General features: G+C 39.0%; 1 long non-coding RNA gene and 1 other non-coding gene across 2 annotated transcripts in view; one reads left to right on the top strand and one right to left on the bottom strand.

Annotated features, from left to right (window-relative positions):
- LOC145520764 (uncharacterized) overlaps positions 1–26,921 on the bottom strand; it is a 34,355-nt gene that overhangs the window by 6,602 nt on the left and 832 nt on the right. The window lies entirely within an intron of this gene.
- TRNAW-CCA (transfer RNA tryptophan (anticodon CCA)) lies at positions 25,975–26,047 on the top strand. Its single transcript has one exon. It is a non-coding gene; the product is annotated as a tRNA-Trp (tRNA).

Genomic DNA, 26,921 nt, shown 5'->3' with positions numbered 1-26,921 from the left:
TGGCTATCGTAAATAATGTTCCAATGAAGACATATCTTTTTGAATTAGTGTTTTGTTTTCTTTGGAAAAATACCCAAAAGTGGGTTTCCTGGATCATATGGTAATCCTATTTTTAGCTTTTTGAGGCATCTCCATACTGTTTTCTACAGTGGCTGTACCAGTTTACATTTCCACCAACAGTACAAGGTTTCCCTTTGTTCCACAACCTCACCAACACTGATATTTTTTTTTTTTTCTTTTTTACAACAGCCATCCTGACAGGTGTGAAGTGATACCTCACTGTGGTTTTGATTTGCTTTTCTCTGATGACTAGAGATACTGAGCATTTTTCAGGTATCTGTTGGCCATTTGTATTCATTCTTGGGGGAAAAATGTCTTTTCAGATCTTCTGTCCATTTTTGAATTGGATTAAAAAATTATTTTTGCCATTGACTCTTACAAATTATTTATATATTAATATGTGGGACATTAGCACCTTATAAGATATATGATTTCCAAATATTTTCTTGCATTCAACAGGTAATCTTTCATTCTGTTCATAGTGTTCCTCACTGTGAAAAAGCTTTTTAGTCTGATGTAGTCACAAAACTTTATTATTGCTTCTATACTGCTAAGACTAATGTCAAAGAGAGAGCTGCCTACGTCACCTTTCAGGAACTCTACAGTTTCAGGTCTTACACTTAAATCTTTAATCTATTTTCATTATTTTTGTATACGATGAGAAAGTAGTTCAGTTTGACTTTTTTGCACATAGCTGTTCTGTTTTCCCAACACCATCTACTGAACAGCCTGTTTTCTTTTTTCCCCAGTGTATATTTCTGACCTCCTTTGTTGTAGACTAACTAACCAGATAACTGTGGGTTTATTTCTGGGATCTCTATTCTGTTGTATTGATTTATGTATCTGTTTTGCACTAGTACCATACTGTTCTGATTGCCGTAGCTTTGAGTATAATTCCAAACCAGGGAGCTAGATGCCTTTAGGTTTGCTCCTTTTTCTCAAAATTGCCTTGGCTATTCAGGACTTTTGATGTTTCCATACAGATTTCATAATTATTTGTTCTAGTTCTGGGAAAAAATGTCACTAGTATTTTAATAGGAATTACATTTCATCTGTAGATTGCCTTGAGGAGTATAGTTATTTTAACATTAATTATTTCACTACACAAGCAGGCATATCTTTCCATTTGTTTTGTCTTCAACTTCTTTCATTTCTGTCTTCTATTTTTCCAAGTATAGGTCTTTTTGCCTCCTTTATTATATTCTTCCTAGGTATTCTTGATGTAACTTAACTGGACCGTTTCCTTAATTTCTTTAATAGTTTGTTGTTAGTATACTGAAGCGTAACAGTGTCAGTGAGGATGTGGAGAAAATAAAACCTTTGGTCACTGTTGATGGGCTTGTAACTTGATGCAACCGCTATAGAAAACAATATGAAGGCTTCTTAAAACTTAAAACAGAACTAGCATTTGACCAGCAATTCTACTTCTGGCAACATATCTGAAGGATGTGAAAACACTATGCTGAAGAGATTATCTGAATGCTCATGTTCATAGCCAAGACATGGAAACAACCTAAGTGTTCACTGGTGGATGAATGGATAAGGAAGATATGGTATGTATACCTAAACACATATACATACGTGTATATATATAATGTGTGTATATATATGTATATTGATACATACATATACATACAATGAAATATTATTCAGTCCTAAGAAAGAAGGAAGTTATGCCATTTACAATGACACGGATAGACCTTCAGATCATTATGCTAAGAAAGTAAAGTATGAGATCATCTCATTTATATATGGAATATAAAACAAAAACAAAACAAGCATAATGAGCAGAGACAAAAGCAAAGCAGCTCATGGATACAGAGAACACGTAAGTGGTTACAAGAAGTTGGAGGGTAGAGATTAGGGGTGAGTGAACAGGATTTAAAAGTAAAAACTCCCAGGTATAAAATGTAACCCAAGTTAATGTAAAGAATAGCATGGGGATTACTATTAATAATAGTCCTACATTATTGAAAGTTTTTAAGAGAGTAGATTTGAAAAGACTTCATCACAAGAAAAGAACTGCAACTATATATGTTGATAGAGGCAAACTAGATTTGTTATTGTGACTCTTCCACAATATACACAAATATTGAAGCATTATGTTGTATATGTGAAACTCATTTAATATTACAAGTCAAGTATATCTAAATAAAAAAAGACATTTTTGATGAACATACCATTCTAACTACTCTCTAAATATTCATTCTGAAGGTATTATTACATTCCTTCTAGGTTCCTCTTTTGCTTCCAAGATATCAACTGCCAGTTCAATTGCCATTCATTGAAAATATGTCTTTTCTCTCTAACTGAATTAGGTGCTTCTCTTTGTCTTTGCATTCTGTAATTTTCAGTATGATGTATAAACAGATGTGGACTCTATTAAATATTTTTCTTTCTTTTTTTGGCATTATGGAATCAATAAATTGTCTTTTGTTTATTCTGAAAAATTATTTGCTATCATCTCCTCTAATACTGTCTTTTCATCATTCTTTACCTCCTCTCCTTTTGGAACTCTGATGAAATGTAATTTATGTATTTCAATTCAAATATTTGGTTCTCTTTTTAATTATTTTCTATTACCATAAAGTCTATTAGGGTCTTTTTTTCTCAAAAATTAAACTTTCTGAGGTCTCATACTGACTCATATTTTCAGTTTCTTACTTCATTCAGCATATTTATCATTTTCTTTTATAATCCGTATTTTGTAATTGCAATACAGGTTTCCTTTATCAGTCTGTTTCTGCTGGTTCTTGTTCTAGTGGGATCCTTCCTGTTTCATGATCTTTCCTCAACTTTATGAGAGCTTTTGAAGCCTTAGTTCAAAGTGAATCATCTCAAAAAATTCAAATTTGTTTCATACAAGTACCTGGGTAGAACCAATAGCCTAGGAGAACTTTAAATCCTCAAGTTTAGACTTGAGGACTTTAGGATCAAGTAGGAGGTAAAAAACTGGGCTTCAAATTCACACGGGTCTAACTTGGGTATAAAACGTCAGAGTGAATTTCTTTCTCTCCAATACTTTGCAGTTCATTTTAAAATGGGCAGTTTTCTTTGCAGCCCCCTGCAGAGTTAGGCTGACTTCACCTTGACCCCCATAGGAGGGCTCTAGCTTAATACAGAAGGTTCCTTTTAGACTTTCCTTTGTTCTAATTACTTAGATGGGGCTTGTTCTGTCCTGTTAATCTGAGAGGCTGTGACACTTGAACCTCAGGTTCACCAAGTTTAGTAAAAGACCCTCAAGTTTAAAGTCAACTTTTCCGTCTCTGCTTTTATTTAGATTTTGGTCTTTTGAATATTCTTCACTTTGTTTCAGTTTATTGATACCTTTTTAAAGGTTTTATTAACATATTTGATCCACTACTTCAAAAACTGGAAACAACCCAAGTACCTTTCACCAAAGGAATGGGTAAATACACTGTTGTATACATACAATATAAACACACTATTAACAATGAAAAGGAATTAACTATGCACAACAGTCAATTACACACAGCAACAAAGAGTAAATTTACATTTTGTTCAGTGGGAAAACAAAACACTGAACACAAAGAGTATGTAGTGCGTAATTCTACTTATATGACATCCAAGAGCAGGCAAAAGGAAATCAGTGTTAAGAGAAGCCACATTAGCAGTTAGAAGGATTAGGCGGATTGGTATTAGTCACTCAGTCATGTCCAACTCTTTACAACTTCTTGGACTGCAGCCTGCCAGGCTTATCTGTCCATTGAATTATGCAGGCAAGAATACTGGAGTGGGTTGCCATTCCCTTCTCCAGGGGCTTTTCCTGACCCAGGGATCGAATCTGGGTCTTCTGCATTGCAGGCAGATTCTTTACCATCTGAGACACCAGGGAAACCCTTTGGGGGTTGTGGGGGTGGTTACTGACTAGAGAAGGCCATGAAGGAACTTTGTGGTGCTCTGGAAATGTTCCATAGCTTGATCTGGGTGGTGATTTTACAGGGATTAAAAACTCATCTAACTGTATGCCCAGGATTAGTGCATTTTACATCCTGTAATGTATGCACGTTATACCTCAATAAAGTAAAATTACCCTCCAATTTTAGTTGCTTTGGCCAGGGTACCTCACCTGTCTTACTACTGCAAATAAAAATCCAAGTGCTTTACAAATATATAAGGGATTTATATTCATTACTTACATTACCAGCGTGAAGTAGAAGATCAGGCAGTTATTTAGAGAAGGCAATGAAAATATAAAACTGCCACTTCTCCCTGTTTGCCAATAAGGTTTTAAATTTTTTTATCATAACTTAAACTCCACATTTCATTTTGCTTTTATAGTCAGTATCTGAATGAGCGGAAACATCTCATAGAGAAAATGTACTGGAACAAAATATTAAGTAATATAATTGCAGATATAATTTCTAAGGGTATAGTAAAGCTATCATTTTTGTAACAAAAGTCCTGCAAATAAATGTGCTTTTAATTCTTTAATAAACACCACCATGAAGACCACTGGCAGTTAGATCTGAAGGATTGTGATTAATTTTTCTAGTGTCTCACTTCTAGATACCTATATCATTTTTAGCACTGCACACTCAGGGCGTGTTTTTCATGTCTAAGTGCAATTCATCTATAAACTACATTTGTGCATAGAAGTTTATTAATATAGAGGATGTATTTTATTAGCAAAAGGAAAGAGGTAGTGAAATGGATGTATTTATGCTTTAATAGCCACTGTTTACACATTTACTAACAGAATCATTAATTGTCTTTGCAAATGAAGAGAATGAAGTAGATAACAAATTATAGATGACTCAAGATATTTATCCTCCACAGAGTGAAGTTTGCAATTAACACTGTACTGATGGAATGACTCCAATGTCTTTTTACATCTTTGCTTTCTTCAGCAAGTTTAGCCAAGCCCTAACATAAAAGAAGATCCCACCAATGTTTGCCAGATAAATAAACAATAATGATAACTTACCCCTCTTTTAAAATCACATTAAAACAATCATATCCTCATTCTTTAATATCTCTCAAGTAAGTTTCACAGTACTGTTATGGGAAAAGAGTAATACTGTAACCATTGTTCCGATGAATCAAGTATAAGCACGAGCTTGCTATTATTTTTTTCTAATACAAAAAATGCTTCAGTGGGTATGAGAGAATATGTATAATGATTGGAAACTAATTGTTAACCACTTGATTCCTAAGCATCAAAAACTGAAATAAATATTCACTAAGTGCAATATTCACAAGGTACTCCCCTGGAATGGGTAGATCCTAAAACTCCTAAGGCATTACCTCAATATACTCGGAAACTGGCCCCTTGATATTAAATGCTTTGAAGCATACTTTTGGTGTGATGCTCTAAGGGGATCCTAGAAAAAAGAGATGAAGCTCTTTGACTCAGCAATTAGATGGCTAGGACAGACCCCAAGGAATTCTGCAAAAGTGTTAATGGAAATAGAAGTAAACACATTAAGGGTGAAAATACTGACTGTTTGGTTATTTCCTCACATTACTCCAGGCAAATAGGGCTATCCTTTGTGTTTTGCTACATTCTTCATATTCCTTTCATTCCTCAGAAGCCAAAGATGGATATGGTACCTGTCAGGTGAAAACTTAGAAGTACCGGTTCTGATGTAGTAGAGAGACTCACTGTGTTCAAGGATAACACATCGAATGACCATTCATAAGACATAATTTCTGGGACTTCTCTGGTGGTACAGAGGTTAAGCATCCACCTTACAACGCAGGGGAACTAAGATCCCATATGCCGCAGAGTGACTAGGCCCATGTGCTGCAACTGCAGAGCCCACAGACTCTGGAACCAGAGTGCCACAACTAAACCCCAAACTGTATTAATTAATTTCTATATGCCTTGGTATTCATCACCTAATATTAAAAATTTCGGTTGAGAACAGTATTGATCTCGCAGGGTAGTTATTCTAATAGAACAAGATTATAATCTATGTCAAGTGTCTTGCACTTTGCTTGAAACACACACAAAAAATGCCAAATACACATTGACTATCATAGCTATTGTCTTCCTCTTCATCATCGTTTATAGTAATAAGTACTGGCTAAGAGTCAGTACTTTGAAGTCTGGCCTGATATCTTGTCCCAAAACTGTCACTTGATAGTTAAACAACCTTAAAAACGACTTCACATCTCTTATCCTCAGTTTTTCCACCTTTATATTAGGAATTAGCCCTTGATGCATTCAATTGCTCTAATTATTACCTGGTGTGATGCCTGCCACAGTTCATTTCAGTTGCTCAGTTGTGTCCGACTCTTTGCAAACCCATAAAGCTCAACATTCAGAAAACAAAGATCATGGCATCCGGTCCCATCACTGCATGGCAAATAGATGGAGAAACAGTGGAAACTGTGGCATACTTTGTTTTGGGGGCTCCAAAATCACTGCAGATGGTGACTGGAGCCATGAAATTCAAAGATGCTTACTCCTTGGAAGAAAAGTTATGACAACCTAGATAGCATATTAAAAAGCAGAGACATTACTTTGCCAACAAAGGTCTGTCTAGTCAAGGCCTGCCACAGAGTAACTGTCTAATCAATGTACATGATGATCAATGCCATCTCTCTACAGGACGGAATCTCCAGGGCAGACTATTCATCTCTATTATATGGTTTATGTGTGAATTCACAAGGCAAGGCACTGATGAAGAGATGTAGAAGGGATATGCAATATGAGACAGCATTTTGTATCATGGGAGCAGACTTTAAGATCAAGGAAATAAGGGAAAGAGAGGAGGCGAGAGTTTGATTTGAGTGACAGGGCCTTGTAAAGGATTATTTATTACAACTTTTTCTAGTCCAAGGAAGCACTGCAGGGTCCTTCACTAGAGGAGTTTTCCAAATCAGACAGGCTTAGAAAATATTAGTGATAAACTGAATTTCAGCAGCTTGTTGGAAAAACATACCTAAGGATCAATACATCTGTGAGGCCATTTTAAATTCAAGAGTAACTTAGCTTGAATTACCTAGATATCTGCCCTAGTATCTCACTTAAAATCTCCACATTCTGAATGAGAGCCCTGTGAACTAGCTAAACATAAGTATCCTTTGAACCTGCCGAAATACTGGCACTGAAGACTCTGCCAAAGGCAACAGAAAAACAAGGAATAATGAACTCAAATCCATGGATTCAGTCAGTCCTGCCAGTGCCTGGTCTTTCATTATCCTAGCAAAAGGCAATTTACATAAAATTTTAGTTGTCCTTTCTGTTTACATTCTTTGCTTGAAACTATTCCCCAGTAAAGAATCTTCTGGGTTTTTGTGTTGATGGCAAAATGCCCTCTTCCATGGCCTTAATAACCCTCCTGGCTCTTATTCCTCCAAATATGCTTCCATTTTCCTCTCACTCTACTTGTTTGATAGCCGGTGGCTTTGCAGACAACTTCAGGTGGTCATGCAAATGGGATTACTCCTGCCTTATCCCCAAACATGCAAGAATAAACTCGACAGGACACTGAGAAATGAGGATGAGAGATTCATTCTTGGAGGGTTGAATTCTCTTATCCCTGTCAATATCCTTCCCTGACTTAGAGGTTTTTCTCCCTCCTTGCTGTCACATTTTCTCATGTCACAAAGACAAACCTGAAAAAAGACACACTATTGAGGGTGTCTCACTATCCTGTGTAGGTGATCTTATTGAAGAAATTAAATCACTTGGAAAATGAGTGGAGAGGAACAGCAGTCATTCTGCACTTCCTGAAAGCATTGTGCACCCCAGGCATTTTGTTCTGGGGGGAAAATAGGTTACACAAATTAAAGCACTTTTTTTTTTTCTTTTTACTACTTGACTGCTGAATGCTTCACAGCTTTGTAATTTGGAAAGAGTGGTTCAACTCCTTTTGTGCCTTACTTTATCATGCTATATAATTACATCTGCTAGAGCCCAGCATCTAATTCTGCTTTTCAAGTATGCATACCGTGTATCATTGCAAACGACATTTCTTTTAGATGTTGCTGGTTGCTTAGCTCTTTCATTTTGTACTTTTTATATCAGTACCAACTCCACTCAACAGTTTTACAAGGCATCTTCTCATTGTGACTTGCCTTACTTCCACAGAGAAAAAATTATTGCAGATAATACATTATAAAATCTGTATACAGAGGTTTCAAACCACTTGTTCATTTCCTGTCTTCTGTCCTTTCTTCCTTCCTCCCTCCCTCCCATATGCTTTATACATAATAAATTTGAACTAGTGGCCAACATTTTGAAATCGGGACATTTCACTGGACCTGAGTAGGGACGACTCTATAGATGGGGATGGATAGGGTGGACAGTGCTTGCATTTTTTTGTATAGTTTCTATCTCTTCCTACAGGCTCCCTGATAACCTTGCTTGATTAATTTGCACTCCCTGCAAGAACTATGAGGACATTAGAAGCTGTGATCCCTACTATATAGAGAGATGAGAATAGCTGTTCTTTTGTATTTGCTTCAAGTAGAGGAACCACCATATATGCTTGCTATCCTCAAACAGTTGAAACTCAACTGACAGGCTTTATTGCTTTCCTTAACACCCTGCGGTTCAACCTTGAGTTGAAATCATTGTACTCCTGCTCTGTGACCAGGGAAGTAAATTACCTGGCATTTTGGAAGACAATATAATATTACAGGGTCACAACTGTAAGGGTAGTTGGTTTGATTGGTACAGATAACCTACTCCCAAGAACTTTAAGCATGATTTCAAAATTAAAAATATACAGATAAAAAGATACTCACTGGAATGTCCATTTAAGCCAGGAAGATTTCAAAATGCTAATTAGGAAGATTGTGTTGAAACATGAAAAACATGTTAAGCAAAAAAGGGCAAATGCAAAATGGTATACACACTGTTACAACAACTAAGCCTCTAGAGATACATGAAAATACAGGGCAGTCATGTAAAACTTTAGGAAGTGTTGCTTTTTAAAATTGTCACACATTTTATCAATTATTTAGTAAAACAACCTTGAATTAATATATTTTATCAAAGGAGAAATATGCCTCTTAGACTCATTTCCATCTTAATTTGGCATAATAATATTTATGTTTTAAAAAGAAATTCAGACCTTGGTTAACTTTCATCTCCTCAGTTGGAACCCTCTTTCTTAGTACCTGCCCCCTTACCCCAAAGATAGGGAAAGCCTTGTGTCTAAATGAAACCACTCAGTGATCACCAAGCTTATAATTCTTCACCCAGAAATCAATTCACTTTTTCACTTCTTTGAACATGGATATGCAATTGCCTTATGTCAAAAGAAAATTGCAGGAGATCTAAATGTAAAAAATGCTCCTGGAAACTTCAGAAGCCCTCTGAATCTTACCCACCAAATTCAAACAAGTAGATGAGTGTGGGCTCTCTCATCCTGTGAGTCTTGGCATCCCAGAGGATACTGTGTAGATTAGCATTTTTGAATTATAAATTTACTCAAGACTTTAATGAAATGAAAAAAGAAAGCAAATTTCATATAATCACCTTAACAGATGTGTAAAATACATTTGATAAAATTCAACATCTGTTCATGATAAAAACTTTTAACAAATTATGTATAGATGGACCATACTTCAATGTGACAAAGGCCATAAGTGACAAGCACAAAGCTAACACCATACTCAATGGTGAAAGGGTTGAAAGTTTTTCCTCTACCATCAGGAATGAGACAGGATGTCCACTTTCACTAGTGCTACCCAACACAGTACTGGTAGTCCTAGCTAAAGCATTCAGATGGTAATAAGAAATAAAAGGCATCAGAATTTGAAAGGAAGAAGTAAAACTGTCCCAATTTGCAGATGACAATTATATATATAGGAAATAATCAACAAATTCAGTAAGGTTGCAGGATACAAAATTAACATACAAAAATCAGTAGCATTTCTACACAAAAACTACACATGATCTGAAAACTAAGTAAGGACAATAATCTCATTCACAATAGCATCAAAAATATAATATTTAGGAGTAAATTTAACCAAGGAGGTGAAGGATCTACACTGAAAACTATAAACACTGATGAAAGACTGAAGAAGATACAAATAAATGGAAATATATCTATGTTCATGGATTGGAAAAATGAATGTTGTTAAAATGTTCATATTACCCAAAGCTGTCTATAGGTCAATGCAACCTCTATCAAGATTCCAACAGCATTTTTTTTTATAGAAATAGGAAAAATAATTCTAAAATTTATATGGAACTGTCAAAGACCTGCAAACAGCCAAAGCAATCTTGAGAAAGAAAAATGAAGCAGGAGATATCACTCTTCTTGATTTTAAACTATACTATAAAGCTACAGTAATCAGTAAACAGTACAATACTGGCATAAAAAGAGACACACAGACCAATGGAAAAGAATGAAGAGCTGAGAAATAAATCCATACATATCAAGTCAACTAATATTTGACAAAGAAGCCAAGAACAGTCATTGAGGAAAAGATAGTCTCTTTAAAAAATGTGGTGGGAAAATTGGATATTCACATGTAAAATAATGAAATTGGACTCCTACTTTATACCACTCACAAAAGTTAACTCAAAATGTATTAAAGAATTAAACGTAAGTCCAGAAACCATAAAACTTCTAGAATAAAACCTAACAAAAATCTTATCGACGTGGGTCTTGGCAATGCTTTTTTGGATACAACCCCTAAAGTGTAAGCAACAAAATAAGAATTAAACAAGTGGGACTACATCAAAATAAAAGGTTCTGCAGAGCAAAATAAATGATCAATGAGAAAGAAAAGATAACCAATGTCATGGGAAAACATAGTTGCAGATGATGAATCTGATAAGAGGTTAATATTCAGAACATATACAGAACTCAACTCAACAGCAAACCAAGAAATAATCCAATTTTAAAAACAGGCGAAAGCTCTGAATAGTCATTTTTCCAAAGAAGATATACAAATGGCCAAAAGGTACATGAAAAGGTGCTGAAATTACTATCATTAGAGAAGTATCAGTCAAAATAACAATGAGTTATCACTTTATGTTAGAATGGCTATCATCAAAAAGATAACAAATTCTTGCAAGTATGTAGAGAAAAGGAAACCGGTGTGCACCGTAGATGGGATTGTGTACTGGTGCAGCCACTATGGAAAACAGCATGAGTGTCCCTCAAAAAGTTAAAAATAGATCCAGCAATTCTACTTCTGGCAATATATGCAAAGAAAATAAAAATACTATGTTGAAAGTATCTGCACCTCCATATTTGTAGCAGCATGTTTACAATGGAGAAGACATAGAAACAAAGTATCCATTGACAGACAAATGGATACAGAAGTTGTGGTATCTATATACAGTGGAATACTGCTGCTGCTGCTGCTAAGTCGCTTCAGGCGTGTCCGACTCTGTGCGACCCCACAGACGGCAGCTCACCAGGCTCCCCCGTCCCTGGGATTCTCCAGGCAAGAGCACTGCAGTGGGCTGCCATTTCCTTCACTAATGCTGCTGCTGCTGCTGCTAAGTCGCTTCAGTCGTGTCCAACTCTGTGCGACCCCACAGGCGGCAGCCCACCAGGCTCCACCGTCCCTAGGATTCTCCAGGCAAGAATACTGCAGTGGGCTGCCATTTCCTTCTCTAATGAAGCAAATACAACATAATCATTGAGTGTGCACTATATCCTAGATGTCTGAGATAATTTGTTCACAAAAACATGAAACAAAAGACTTTTTTTCCTTGGTTTTCTGGTAGAAATCTGTCATTGAAAAAGAAGTCTTGTTCCCAGGGTTGGATGGAGCTCATCTCAGAGGTCTTGCCTTGCCGATCGAGCCTCCTCTCAGCGGCTGCCTGTTAGGTCAGGCTTGTGGTTTAATTTTTTTTACAGTTTCATTCCAAGAGTCTTTATGGTAATAATACAGCAAGCATTTTTCTCAGCGTGAGTCTGTGCCAGGCACGGGTCTAAATATATTTATTAGGGCCTGTAATCCTCAAAGCAACCCTTTATAGCAGATACTGCCCTTAACTTCCTATACAGGCAAGAATCTAGAGATTCAGACAAGTGACTTGTCCAAGGTCACACAGCTAGTCAGGGCCTGTACGACTGCAGCAGGGATCTTAATTATATTGCCTTGCTGCCTTTGATGACTGCATTCAGGGTAACAGCAAGCACCCCAATTCCAGAATGTGTCAAACTGCTTTGACATGAGGATCAAATGGATATGCTTTCTTGTGTTTCCCAAAGAAAAATGAAATGTACATGCATACAGACTACAAATACTTGCTCATCCATGGCAAAAAAAAAAAAAAGAGTCCTACCCCAAACCAACAATCCTTGAATTTTTTTTAAAATAAAATTTCCATTTTTTTTCAGCAAACTATCTTTCTCTATTACTAATTTATTTTAGGTGGTCAGTACATTGTAATAGTTTGGACTATTAGAAGGTTCCAAACTCCTCACCACCAAGAAATGGCCCAAATCTATTGGAACAAAGGAGATGCCAATAATTTGGTAGAATTTTGAGGAAAGAGGGGTATTCATTCCACTGGGATTATGGAATTTAGTAGAAATGCCACCATATGGGAAAAGAGTACTTGAGATGGAACATGACATAGAAAGGAAACTCAGAGATGGGAAGAAAGCCCTAAGTTTTATCCAGGCCCAACTATGAGTATTTTAATTCCTCTATTGGGTTAATATACTTTGAGTTTTTAATTCCATGCCCCCCCCCAAGGTCTGATTTCTATAGCATTTCATACAACTGTCAAACAGAAGCCAACTTCAGAAATAGCCCTTGTGAATCTATTTTTCCTGCTCAGAAAAGTTTAATCTAATTATACTTGCAAAAAAAAGGGAGAGAAAACTATTTTCCAATACAAAACCAACAGACAATGCATCTTCTTTACTGACAGAGTTTTACTTATCAAATATGAAGTAACTCCAAGCCAGACATCCTGGAGCGTGAAGTCAAGTGGGGCTTCCGAAGCATTGCTATGAACAAAGCTAGTGGAGGTGATGGAATTCCAGCTGAGCTATTTCAACTCCTAAAAGATAATGCTGTTAAAGTGCTGCACTAAATATGCCAGCAAATTTGGAAAACTCAGCAGTGGCCACAGGACTGGAAAAGGTGTTTTCATTCCAATCTCAAAGAAGGGCAATGCCAAAGAATGTTCAAACTACCACACAATTGCACTCATTTCACACACTAGCAAGGTAATCGGAGAAGGCAATGGCACCCCACTCCAGTACTACTGCCTGGAAAATACCACGGATGGAGGAGCCTGGTAGACTGCAGTTCATGGGGTTGCTAAGAGTCGGACATGACTGAGTGACTTCACTTTCACTTTTATGCACTGGAGAAGGAAATGGCAACCCACTCCAGTGTTCTTGCCTGGAGAATCCCAGGGACGGCGGAGCCTGGTGGGCTGCCGTCTATGGGGTTGCACAGAGTTGGAAATGACTGAAGCGACTTAGCAGCAGCAAGGTAATACTCAAAAGCCTTCAAGCTAGGCTCCAACAGTACATTAACTGAGAAATTGTGTATGTTCAAGCTGGATTTAGAAAAGGCAGAGGAACCAGAAATCAAATTGCCAACATCTGTTGGATCATAAGGAGAAGGCGATGGCACCCCACTCCAGTACTCTTGCCTGGAAAATCCCATGGATGGAGGAGCCTGGTAGGCTACAGTCCATGGGGTCGCTAAGAGTCGGACACGACTGAGCAACTTCACTTTCACTTTTCCCTTTCATGCACTGGAGAAGGAAATGGCAACCCACTCCAGTATTCTTGCCTGGAGAATCCTAGGGACGGCGGAGCCTGGTGAGCTGCCGTCCATGGGGTCGCACAGAGTCGGACACAACTGAAGCGACTTAGCAGCAGCAGCAGTTGGATCATAGAAAAAGCAATGGAATTCCAGAAAAACATCTACTTCTGCTTCATTGACTACACTAAAGCCTTTGACTGTGTGGATAACAGCAAACAATGGAAAATTCTTCAAGATATGGCAATACCAGACTACCTTACCTGCCTTCTGAGAAACCTGTATATGGATCAAGAAGCAACAGTTAGAACCAGATATGGAACAACAGACTGGTTCCAAATTGGGAAAGGAGTACGTCAAGGCTGTATTTTGTCACTTTGCTTATTCAATTTATATGCAGATTACATCATGTGAAATGCCAGGCTGGATGAAGCACAAGTGGGAATCAAGATTGACTAGAGAAATATCAGTAATCTCAGATATGCAGATGACACCACCCTTATGGCAGAAATCAAAGAGGAACTAAAGAACCTCTTGATGAAGGTGAGAGATAAGAGTGAAAGGCTGGCTTAAAACTCAACACTGAAAAAACTAAGATCATGGCGTCTGGTCCCATCACTTCATAGAAAATAGATGGGGAAACAATGTAAACAGTGACAGACTTCGTTTTCTTGGGCTCCAAAATCACTCTGGACAGTGACTGCAGCCATGAAATTAACAGATGCTTACTCCTTGAAAGAAAAGCTATGAAAAACCTACATAGCGTGTCAAAAAGCAGAGACACCACTTTGCTGACAAAGGTACATATAGTTAAAGCTATTCTTTTTGGTAGTCATGTACAGATGTGAGAGTTGGACCATAAAGAAGGCTAAGCGCCAAAGAACTGATGCTTTTGAACTGTGGTGTTAGAGAACACTCTCTTGGACTGCAAGGAGATCCAACCAGTCCATCCTAAAGGAAATCAGTCCTGAATATTCATTGGAAGGACTGATACTGAAGCTCTAATACTTCAGCCACCTGATGCAAAGAGCCAATTCATTAGAAAAGACCCTGGGAAAGATCGAGGGCAGAAGAAGGGGGTGACAGGGGATGAGATGGTTGAATGGCATCATCGACTCGGACAGGAGTTTGAGCAAACTCCGGGAGATAGTCAAGGACAGAGAATCCTGTTGTGATGCAGTCTATGGGTCGCAAAGAGTCATATACAACTGAGCAACCAAACAACAAAAAAGATTAGTTAAGTATTTTCAAGACACTTAGACACATTTAAAAAAATCCTTAACATATTTTCCAAAAAGTATCAGATAATTATTTCTTTTAAAATCAGCCAACATTCAGGGATGGCATTTTATATTTACTGATTACTGGGAATGGTTTTAATGCCCACGATCACTGATGGGAGCAGGATGGTTACTCATACAAATATTGTGTAACAATTGTGAAGCAGCCTCATTTTAAAAACTCTTATCTTCATGTATAACTCTACCTGGAGAGTGAAAACTAACAGCAGCCAGTGTGAAAATGAAAAAAGCAACCAAAAATGTGAATGACTCACAAATTATCTTTGCCAATCTCTTGATGTTTAGTAAGTTTCTGGAAGAAAGGAAAGAAACGCTTTGTAACTTAAATTTTATGTGGGTATCTGAAGTATTAAGAGAAGGGCTAAGTCAGCTGGAATAAAACAAAGCAGAGTACTGAGAATTATTTGGATGATTAATTCCTAAAGTTATTATGGAACAGGAATATTAATTTTGGAGACAATTAAACTAGCTAGGCATATTAAATTATCTGTATAACTTCTCTACTACTTTGCCAGAAAGAGTTCATGGTTTGTGAATTTTCCAACAAAGCCTGATACAGTATAAGCTTCATAATTAAGGACTTAGAACATTAGATCATAATTAAGGACTTAGATTATTCTTACCATTGCAGATAGGTTGATCAGGTGAGGAAAAAAGGTGTAACACAATGTAGGTATTGTAATACATACATACATATATCTATGTATCTATATATCTCTCTCTATATAAAGAGCATATATTATATAAAAATACAATATATGTATACAACAAAGATCCGTCTAGTCAAAGCTATGGTTTTTCCCATAGTCATGTATGGGTGTGAGACTTGAACTATTAAGAAAGCTGAGTGCAGAAGATTTGATGCTTTTGAACTATGGTGTTGGAGAAGACTCTTGAGAGTCCCTTGGACTGCAAGGAGATCCAACCAGTCAATCCTAAAGGAGATCAATCCTGAATATTCATTGAAAGGACTGATGCTGAAGCTGAAACTCCAATACTTTGGCCCCCTGATGCGAAGAACTGACTCACTGGAAAACACCCTGAAGTGGGAGGAGACTGAAGGTGGGAGGAGAAGGAGATGACAGAAGATGAGATGGTTGGATGGCATCACTGACTTGATGGACATTGAGTTTGACTAAACTCCAGGAGTTGGTGATGGACAGGGAGGCCCGGCATGCTGCAGTCCATGGGGTCACATAAAGTCAGACACGACTGAGCAACTGAACTGAACTGAAACACATATTGGGGCTAGTAGTAAAGAATCCATCTGCCAATGCAGGAGACACAAGAGATGCGAGTTTGATCCCTGGGTCGGTAAGATACCCTGGAGCATGAAATGGCAACTCACTCCAGTATTCTTGCCTGGAGAATCCCATGGACAGAGGAGCCTGGTGGGCTATGGTCCATGGGGTCTCAAAGAGCTGGGCATGACTGAAGCAACTTAGCACAGCACAGCATGTATAATTTCCAAGTAAGATACATATATATACATACATATATATATATAATGTGTACATGGATATATATTATATAGATTATACATTATATATATACATATATATAATTTCCAAGATGTACATATAAAATGTATACAGATCCTAAAGTATACATATAGTATATATAGTATATCTATCGTACATATTCATGTAATATACACAAGCATATTAGATGTACACATATGTGTATTTTATATATACACATAATTTCCAGGTAAGATTCATATGGCTATGATTCACAGGGTCGCAAAGAGTCGGACATGACTGAGCGACTGAACTGAACTGAACTAACTGAACACAGGCTAATGCAGAAGGAAGTAAAAGCTGGAGTAACTGGTAGTGGGTGGAGAGGATGCAAAGACAAAAAGGTCTGGACCAACTACCACAAAACGTTTGCTTTTTGGGTCTACATGCATGAGACTGTGTAAGCTTCATCTATCTGTGATGTGCAGAATCTCTGCTTAGAGATCTTTCTCCTGCATGCAGGGTCCATTGCTCAGGGTTGACCAATCTCCAAGGAAAATGATAATTAATCATTCAAGCATTTATTTATTCTTCAAACTAAAAAAAAAAAAAAAAATTAGTGTCATATTACTCATCCCCCTTTAGGGCCCTTAAGTAGACTCCCTCCCTGAGCCTCATGTACTGATTCATTGTCAAGTACATTTTTCTCATCTGCAAAACAGTGTATCATTATTTAAGTGGTTTGCAATAAAAGTTACAGGTGTTTCTCTTAATCTTTAAGGTATTTTCATTTATATAGTTTCAAGAACACTATACTTTCTATACACTGTATTATTTTTGTTGTTGTTGTTGTTATTTTCCTATCTCACTTGTTATTTTCTGTATCCTTTGCTGGCTCCCTGCTCAATTTTTACTTTGGAGTGCTTCAGGGTTCAATCTTAGAACTCATGATTGTTCTCTTACTAAGTGAATTCATCAGACTCCAGGGCTATAATGTCATCAGTAGGCTGACATTCAAATAAATTTCCCTCATCATGACTGCTCTCAATCTCAGGGCTCAATTGCTCACTTAACCCTGCCACTTGACTATCTTAACAGGCACCCAGAACAAATATAAAATAGAACTATCGATTTCCAAGATCCCTACTCCTTCACCTACTACGTTGGTACAAAAATAACTGCACTTTTACTCTGTTGAATTTTCCTGTTCGATATTGGAATATATTCTTACATAAATGTTATGTTATACTATGCATGTGTGCGTAGTCGTGTCTGACTCTTTGCAATCCCATTGACGATACATCATTTTAATGCACATTTTTCACTTTTTTGCTGATGACTTATTACTTTATTTTATATATAGACTATAGAAATGATGTTAGACAAAAAAGCTAATTCAAGTAATTTTTTAATTCGATTTCAAAATGGGTCATAAAGCAGCAGAGACAACTTGCAACATCAACAATACATTTGGCCCAGGAACTGCTAATGAAGGTACAGTTCAGTGGTGACTCAAGAAGTTTCGCAAAGGAGATGAGAGCCTTAAAGATAAGGAGTATGTGCATCCGTGGCTAATTCATGTAGATGGATGACAAAAACCACCACGATATTGTGAAGTAATTATCTTCCAATTAAAATCATTTTTGAAAAATGAAATAAAATTCAGGAGAAGGAAAATATTTAAAAAAAAAAATGAGGAGTGTTCAGTTCAGTCGCTCAGTCTTGTTCGACTCTCTGCGACCCCATGAATTGCAGCATGCCAGGCCTCCCTGTCCATCACCAACTCCCGGAGTCTACCCAAATCCATGTTCATCGAGTTGGTGATGCCATCCAACCATCTCATCCGGTGTCATCCCCTTCTCCTCCCGCCCCCAATCCTACCCAGCATTAGGGTCTTTTCCAATGAGTCAACCCTTCGCATGAGGTGGCCAAAGTATTGGAGTTTCAGCTTCAACATCAGACCTTCCAATGAACACCCAGGATTGATCTCTTTTAGGATAGATTCATTGGATCTCCTTGCAGTCCAAGGGCCCTGTTGGAGCTCAAGAGTCCTCTCCAACACCACATTTCAAAAGCATCAATTCTGCGGTGCTCAGCTTTCTTCACCATCCAACTGTCACATCCATACATGACCACTGGAAAAACCATAGCCTTGACTAGACGGAATTTTGTTGGCAAAGTAATGTCTCTGCTTTTAAATATGCTATCTAGGTTGGCCATAACCTTCCTTCCAAGGAGTAAGCGTCTTTTAATTTCATGGCTGCAGTCACCATCAGCAGTGATTCTGAAGCCCCCCAAAATAAAGTCTGACACTGTTTCCACTGTTTCCCCATCTATTTCCCATGGAGTGATGGGACCAGATGCCATGATCTTAGTTTTCTGAACGTTGAGCTTTAAGCCAACTTTTTCACTCTCCTCCTTCACCTTCATCAAGAGGCTCTTTAGTTCTTCTTCACTCTCTGCCATAAGGGTGGTGTCATCCGCATATCTGAGGTTATTGATATTTCTCCCGGCAATCTTGATTCCAGCTTGTGTTTCTTCCAGCCCAGCGTTTCTCATGATGTACTCTGCATATAAGTTAAATAAGCAGGGTGACAATATACAGCCTTGATGTACTCCTTTTCCTATTTGGAACCAGTCTGTTGTTCCATGTCCAGTTCTAACTGTTGCTTCCTGACCTGCATACAGGTTTCTCAAGAGACAGGTCAGATGGTCTGGTATTCCCATCTCTTTCAGAATTTTCCACAGTTTATTGTGATCCACACAGTCAAAGGCTTTGGCATAGTCAATAAAGCAGAAATAGATGTTTTTCTGGAACTCTTTTGCTTTTTTGATGATCCAGCGGATGTTGGCAATTTGATCTCTGGTTCCTCTGCCTTTTCTAAAAACAGCTTGAACATCTGGAAATTCACGGTTCATGTATTGCTGAAGCCTGGCTTGGAGAATTTTGAGCATTACTTTACTAGCATGTGAGATGAGTGCAATTGTGCGGTAGTTTGAGCATTCTTTGGCATTGCCTTTCTTTGGGATTGGAACGAAAACTGACCTTTTCCAGTTCTGTGGCCACTGCTGAGTTTTCCAAAGTGTAGTGGTCAACTATTGGAAGCTGACAACAACCAAATGAAGGGATAATCCAAACTGATTCTCTTACAACAACAGAAGTTGCCAAAGACTTCAATGTCAATCACTATGGAGGTTCAACATTTGAAGCAAATTGGCAAGGTGAAAAAGCTTGATAAGCATGTGCCTCGTGAGTTGGTCAAAAAATCAAAAAAATCGTTTTTTGAAGTGTTGTCTTCTCTTATTGTATGTAACAACAACAAACCATCTGTCAATTGGATTGTGACATTTGACTAAAAGTGGATTTTATATGACAACTGGAGATGACCAACTCAGTGGCTGAACCAAGAAGCTTGAAAGCACTTCCCAAAGCCAAACGCATATCAAAGAAAGGTTATGGGCACTGTTTGACAGTCGGCTGCTGGTCTGATCCACTACAGCTTTCTGAATCCTGGCGAAACCATTACATCTGAGAAGTATGCTCAGCAAATCAATGAGATGCACTGAAAACTGCAATGCCTGCAGCCAGCATAAGTCAACAGAATGAGCCCAATTCTTCCCTATGACAACACCTGACCTCACGTTGCACAACCAATGCTTCCAAAGTTGAACGAATTGGGCTACCAAGTTTTGCTTCATCTGCCATATTCACCTGACCTCTTGCCAGCCAACTACCACTTCTTCAGGCACCTCAACAACTTTTTGCAGGCAAAATGCTTCCACACCAGCAGGAGCCAGAAAATGCTTTCCAAGAGTTCATCGAATCCTGAAGCACTCATTTTTATGCTAAAAGAATAAATAAATGTATTTTTTTCTGGCAAAAATGTGTTGATTGTAATGGTTCCTCTTTTGATTAATAAAGATGTTTTTGAGCCTTTTTATAATGATTTAAAATTCAGTCTGAAATCGCAATTACTTTTTGACTAAGCTAAGACTTCTTCCCTAGAATTCCCCATCTTAGAAAATGGCAATGCCTGTGCTGACACCAAAACCCAAAGAATTTAGATTCCTTTATTTTACCCTTTCACATCTTTTCAGGGACTGGTGTCATGGAAGACAATTTCTCCACAGATTGGGGGGTAGTAGGGGAATGACTTCAGGATTATTCAAGTACATTATATTTGTTGTGCATTTTATTTCTATTATTATTACATCAGTCCCATCTCAGATCATCAGGCATTAGATCATGTAGATTGGGGACCCCTGTTTCAAGGCATTAGGAAGTTCTGTTGATTCAATTACCAAATTACATTCCAATTTCCAGAGCTTCCTTTCATGTATACAGTTATATTCCAAGGAGAGCCATTGTCTCTTAACTTGATTAAAAACTTCAATGGAACTACTTCTAATGGGTCTTACTGTCTCACTGTTGCCCTTGAAATTATGCTCTCAGCTGCCAATGACTTCTTATAATGTTCATAAGGTCAAGTAATCCCCTTATTGAAAACTTTCCACTGAATTTCTACCACTCCCAGAATAAAACCATGATTCCATTTCCGATAAACAATAAAAGTCATCTGGGCTCAACCTCCACCCACAGCCTCCCATATTTCCATGCTCTATGTCTACTGGCTATACTTCTTTCTCTGCTTCAAAGGTGACTCAGTAGTTCCTCTACTCCTGGTCAGGGCCTTTACACCTGATTTTTCCCTCCTGGGTTCACTTCAATTCTTCCCATTGCTGTGTTCTCATGTTTCAGCTCTCAATCAACCATTACTTCCTCAGGGGGGGCTTTCACTATGACTCCACCTAAATTAAGAACATAGTGATGCTCCAACACATTACCTTATTTTATTAATTTCATGTAATATTAGTGTAACCACAAGACATGATTTTATTGGAGTATCAATGTTGTGTTAGTTTCTGCTGTACAATGAAGTGAATCAGCCAAGTGTATACATATATTCCCTTCCTCTTGGACCTCCCTTCCACCCCACCCTCACCCCATCCCTCCAGGTCATCATAAAGCACTGAGCTAAGCTCCCTGTACTATACAGCAGCCTACCACTAGGTATCAGTTTTACACATGGTAGTTTATGTATATCAATCCTAATTTCCCAGTTCGTCCCATCCTTCTCTTCCCTCCCAGTGTCTACATGTTTGTTCTGCACATCTATGCCTCTTAGAATGAGCAATGCTCAGTTGCCCAGTTGTGTCCAAGTTTTTGTGACCTCATTGACTGTAGCCTGCTAGGCCTCTGCCCATGGAATTTTCCAGACAGGGATACTGGAGTACAGTGCCAGTGCCTACTCCAGGGGATCTCCCCAACCCAAGGACTGAATCTGCGTCTCTTGTGTCATTGGCAGGTGGATTCTTCACCATGAGTGCCACCCAAGAAGCCAAATTATTTACTATTCAGCTTAGCACCGAAACAGAGCAGGACCCTATGGTCCTTACCCCACCCCCTATCCCCATCCTCAACTTGCCTTGAAAAAAAAAAATTATTGAAGTATAGTTGATTTACAGTGTTGTGTTTCTGCTGTACAGCAAAGTGAATCAGTTATACATATATCCACTTTTAGATTCTTTCCCCATATAGGTCATTACAGAGTATTCAGTCGTGTTTCCTGTGGTATACAATAGGTTCTTATTAGTTATCTATTTCATATATAGTACTGCATATATGTCAATCCCAGTCTGCTTGCCTTTTGCTTGTAGAAAAACTTTAGCCAAAGGATAAGTTTCATTGGAGAAGTGAGAAAATACAGAACCAAAGGAAAGTAGTCAAATAGGACGAAATAATAATAACTTAATCAGTAAGCAAATTCAAGTGAATTTGATTGGTTCCTCCTCAAGAGCTGCTGCTGCTGCTGCTAAGTTGCTTCAGTCGTGTCCGACTCTGCACGACCCCATAGATGGTAGCCCACCAGGCTCCCCCGTCCCTGGGATTCTCCAGGCAAGAACACTGGAGTGGGTTGCCATTTCCTTCTCCAATGCATGAAAGTGAAAAGTGAAAGTGAAGACGCTCAGTCGTGTCTGACTCTTAGCAACTCCATGGACTGCAGCCTACCAGGCTCCTTTGTCCATGGGATTGTAAAGGAATGAGATGTGTTCTAATAAAACTTTGCTTATAAAAATGGGCTGTGGTTTACTAACCCCTGGGGGTTGCTGGAAAAGCACACAAAGAAATGGGCACTAGGCAACAGTCCCAGGCTTGATTTGTCCTATTTACAAATAACATTCTCGTTTGCAATTCAGCACCTTAATAACCAAAAGGTGAGACTTCCTTGGGAGTCAGTGGTTAAGACTCTGCCCTTCCAATACAGGGGCACTGGTTTGATCCCTGGTCAGGGAACTAAGATCCCACATGTCATGTGGTACAGCCCAAAAGCAGACAAACAGCTGCTGCTGCTGCTAAGTCGCTTCAGTCGTGTCCGACTCTGTGCGACCCCATAGATGGCATCCCACCAGGCTCCACCGCCCCTGGGATTCTCCAGGCAAGAGTACTGGAGTGGGTTGCCATTTCCTTCTCCAGTGCATGAAAGGGAAAAGTGAAAGTGAAGTCGCTCAGTCGTGTCTGACTCTTAGCGACCCCATGGACTGTAGCCTACCAAGCTCCTCCATCCATGGGATTTTCCAGGCAAGAGTACTGGAGTGGGGTGCCATTGCCTTCTCCGAGACAAACAGAAACCATCCCAAAACAAAACAAAGTAACAAAAAGGTATCCTGATATTGAACGTAAAGATATTCTGGAAACTGAAAGGGTTTAGTAAAGATATTCTGGAGACTGAAAGGGTTTATACCCTGCTACAGTTTAATCAATGGACAATAAGGTCCAGCAAAACCTGAGCAAGCTGAGCCAGCTTGCCTGCCCTGTGCTTACACACAATGCCTGTATCCGACGGTTTTGTAACAAGAAGACTTCAAGTCTGCCACACTCAAAAGACTCCAGTAGACTAAGCATCTGGGAGAATCCAGAGAATGACGACAATGTCCAATCTTTCACCTCAACAGAGGCGCCTTTATTGCTTGGTGCAGATAACCCAACCTCATTTGGCTCATTGTCAGTTACGTCCAAGTTTACAGTTTAATAATGTAAACCACAATTTCATATGATAAAGAGCAGACTGCCAAAGAAGGATCTTTTTCGTTGCCTTATCACATGAAAACAGTCCATTTTGGCTATGGTTTCTACACCAAAGCTCACAACCAGGTCTGGCCACAAACACAAACTAACTAAGAAAACTGAGATTAACTTTCTCTCAGTCAGTGTGAATCCAGCTGTCCTAAATTACACCAACTGTCTCCACTTGGTTGCAATGGGGGAGGCCCAGGGCTGGCCCTGCGCAGGCAGGACTTATTTAAGTATCTTTGCTCTTGAAGAGCTGCAGGTGGAGGCCTGCAGGGAGATGAAGCAGGTGAACAGAAAGACAAGCTACTGGTTTAGCTCCGACTCTTCTAGCCCGGAATCCCAGGCCATTAAGAGCTTGGCCTGAGTTCTTTCTCAGCATTTTCTCCTAAAGGCAGTGTTATCAACCTCAAAGAGGCAAAAACTGGTTTGTTGGGGGCAAAAACAAAAACACTTAGCTTATAAAATGTTCTGTGACCTGTCAAAGGGTCACAGGACACACACAGATGTACCGTCTATCTGTGATGTTGAATTTTCATTGGGTGGGGGGCACTTAGGGGGAAATACAGATAATATTCTGAACCATATCCTGTGAGCTGTCTTGTAGATACTAAAACCCCCACTAGCTGGAAGGAGTTAACTACATGATGACCAGACTATAGCCATGACATGAGCTGTCTGCCACAATTCCAAGAACTGGCCTCAACAAAATGGAAACCAACAGACCCTGGAATGAATACTAACTGTACTTACAGCGATAAAGTTGATGCTGAGCAGACCACACTGGGACCAATTTCAAGACGACTGTCCGAGTTGATTCTACGCAGCCCGCTCCCTCCATCCATAAAAGCTCTTGCCCACTTTTTGTGGGCAAGATTGTCCGTGAGGCAGGGAGGAGGGGGAGTTGACCTTTGGACAGGAGTCTGCCCTGACCCCTCATCACGTTGCTGGCCTCTAAAATAAGCAAACATTCTTTTCCACCAACTTTGCCTCTTTAGAGTAGCTTCAGAGGGGTAAGCAGCTGGACCCCACTTTCGATAACGGCACAGTGGAAAATATTATCATGTTAAGAGGAGAGACCTTGTTTGTTACATATCGTGTGTTCCTGATGCAAAGAACTGCACCTAATACAAGGAAGGAATTAAAAATAGATGTACCCCAAAATGAATGAATGGAGACTATATGAATCAAGAGTAGCCTATCAGGGCCAGTCTCCTCGGAGAAGCTGGAAGGGCTACCATTAGGAGGTGACATTGATGACTTGGTGGCATGATGTAGCTTTCCTTCTGAGAGTGAGTTGCAGGGGAGCATGAGGTTGGGGAGTTGAACACTTTTGGCAAGGGGGATGACATATGCCAAGACTCAGCGGCAAGAGGAACACTGGTGCACTACAGCAGGGATCTGCAACCTCCGGGCCACAGACCTGTATGTCCTGTCAGATCAGCAGCAGCATTAGATTAGAAATAAAGTGCACAATAAATATAATGTGCTTGAATCATCCCAAAACCATTCCCCTCACCCCCAGTCTGTGAAAAATTGTCTTCAATTAAACTGGTCCCTGGGGCCAAAACAGTTGGGGAGTGCTGCTCTAGAGAAATAAACAAAGGGCTTGTGTGCCAAGAGGGCTGGTGTTATAGGTGGTGAATGAAAGTCGCTCATTCGTGTCCAGCTCTTTTCTATCCCATGGACTGTATAGTCCATGGAATTCTCTAGGACAGAATACTGGAGTGGGTAGCCTTTCCTTTCTCCAGGGGATCTTCCCAACTCAGGGACTGAACCCCGGTCTCCCACATTGCAGGCAGATTCTTTACCAGCTGAGCCACAAGGGAAGCTCATAGGTGGTGACCTCTGAGCAAATTGCTTCTGTCTTCATTCATAAGCAAAACTTTCGGTGGAATTATAAAGCATTCTCAAGGCCCATGCACACTTCCTGGCCCTTTTGTTCTGTAAGGATCCGCAGAAATCTGTACAGCCTACCAATTAAAAGTTGCTAATTTGAAAAAGCATAAATTGTACTAGTGGGGAAGACTTCCTGGGATTCATTTATTGGGCTATACTTCTCTGCGAGGGAGGTGCTCTCTCTATGGACAGTGCCAAGCCTAGTTCTGACATGCTGGGAATTTGATATTAGAATCCTCTTGGGGAGCTGAGGTGGCAGTCCTTAACTGGGAGTTAGAACATGTGGGCCTTCACCCCAGGGTTGTTATACAAGATTAGGACTCTCATGCCTTGATGGCACTGAAACCCAATGATCTGGTTTACCTCTATGACTCATGCATCATGTAACCCCTACCTCGCAGAATTTCAACTTTCTCAAAAAACATTTTGTAAAAATGGCACAGTAGGGACTTCCCTGGTGGTCCAGTGGCTAAGAATCTGCACTCCAACTGCAGGGGGCCCAGGTTCAATTCCTGGTCGGGGAGTGAGATCCCACATACCACTACTAACGAACAACAAGATCAAAGATCCCAAGTGCCACAACTAAGATGCTGCAGAGGCAAATACATAGATAAAGATAAATATTTTTTTAAAAAAGAAAAAAGGGCACAGTATAGAGACCATTATTCCAAAGAAAGACAGAGAATGGAACCCCAGCTGTCAGTTATGATCAATACAACCATGAGTGAATTATCTCAGCTCTCTGAGTGATGAGAATTACATATAATCATATACTCCCAATCCTAAAGAAGTGCCTGGCACACAGTGATAGGATAATTGAAATTATTATTCATTAGTTATGGTGGTTGTTAATATCAATTTTCTGTAAAATTGCTAGTTGAGAAACTGTAAAAAAAATCAGTCCTTGTAATGCTTTGATGGGAGCAGAAAGCTTGAGTATTTGTTTTCATATTTGTTTACCTTCTCTGTTTCCTACTACCTCAAAAAACAATACTTTTCCTGGAACATAGGAGGCAGTCAATAATATTTTAATCATATGAAGCAAAAGGAATGCTTTGTAACCCCTATCCCAACCCAATTACCTTTGGCAAAGAATACTTGACAAACTGAGACTACATCTGTAATTAGAACTCATATTATTACAAGGTTTCAGGATTAAGTTAAACTGGTCTCTGTGCCTCTTTCTCTTAACTCTTCTAAGTATTTAGAAACAGGAGTAAATTTTAATAAATGCAAAGCTTGTGGACAAAAATGTCATCAATGTAACTATAGGGTTAAACTGCTTTGTTTTTGCTTCAGAGCCCTGCAAGAAAGGCACATTTGGAAGAGAATTTATGCCTGAGAGACTGTTACAAAAGTGGCCTGTCATACTCTTGAAGGGGAAGATGCTGACTTAAG

The sequence above is a fragment of the Giraffa tippelskirchi genome, chromosome 9 (genome assembly GCF_054371585.1).
Source record: "Giraffa tippelskirchi isolate mGirTip1 chromosome 9, T2T-mGirTip1v1.2.pri, whole genome shotgun sequence".
In the NCBI taxonomy this organism is placed as follows: domain Eukaryota; kingdom Metazoa; phylum Chordata; class Mammalia; order Artiodactyla; family Giraffidae; genus Giraffa; species Giraffa tippelskirchi.
The sequence above is the reverse complement of the archived record's forward strand: the minus strand, read 5'-3'. Positions and strand labels throughout refer to the sequence as shown.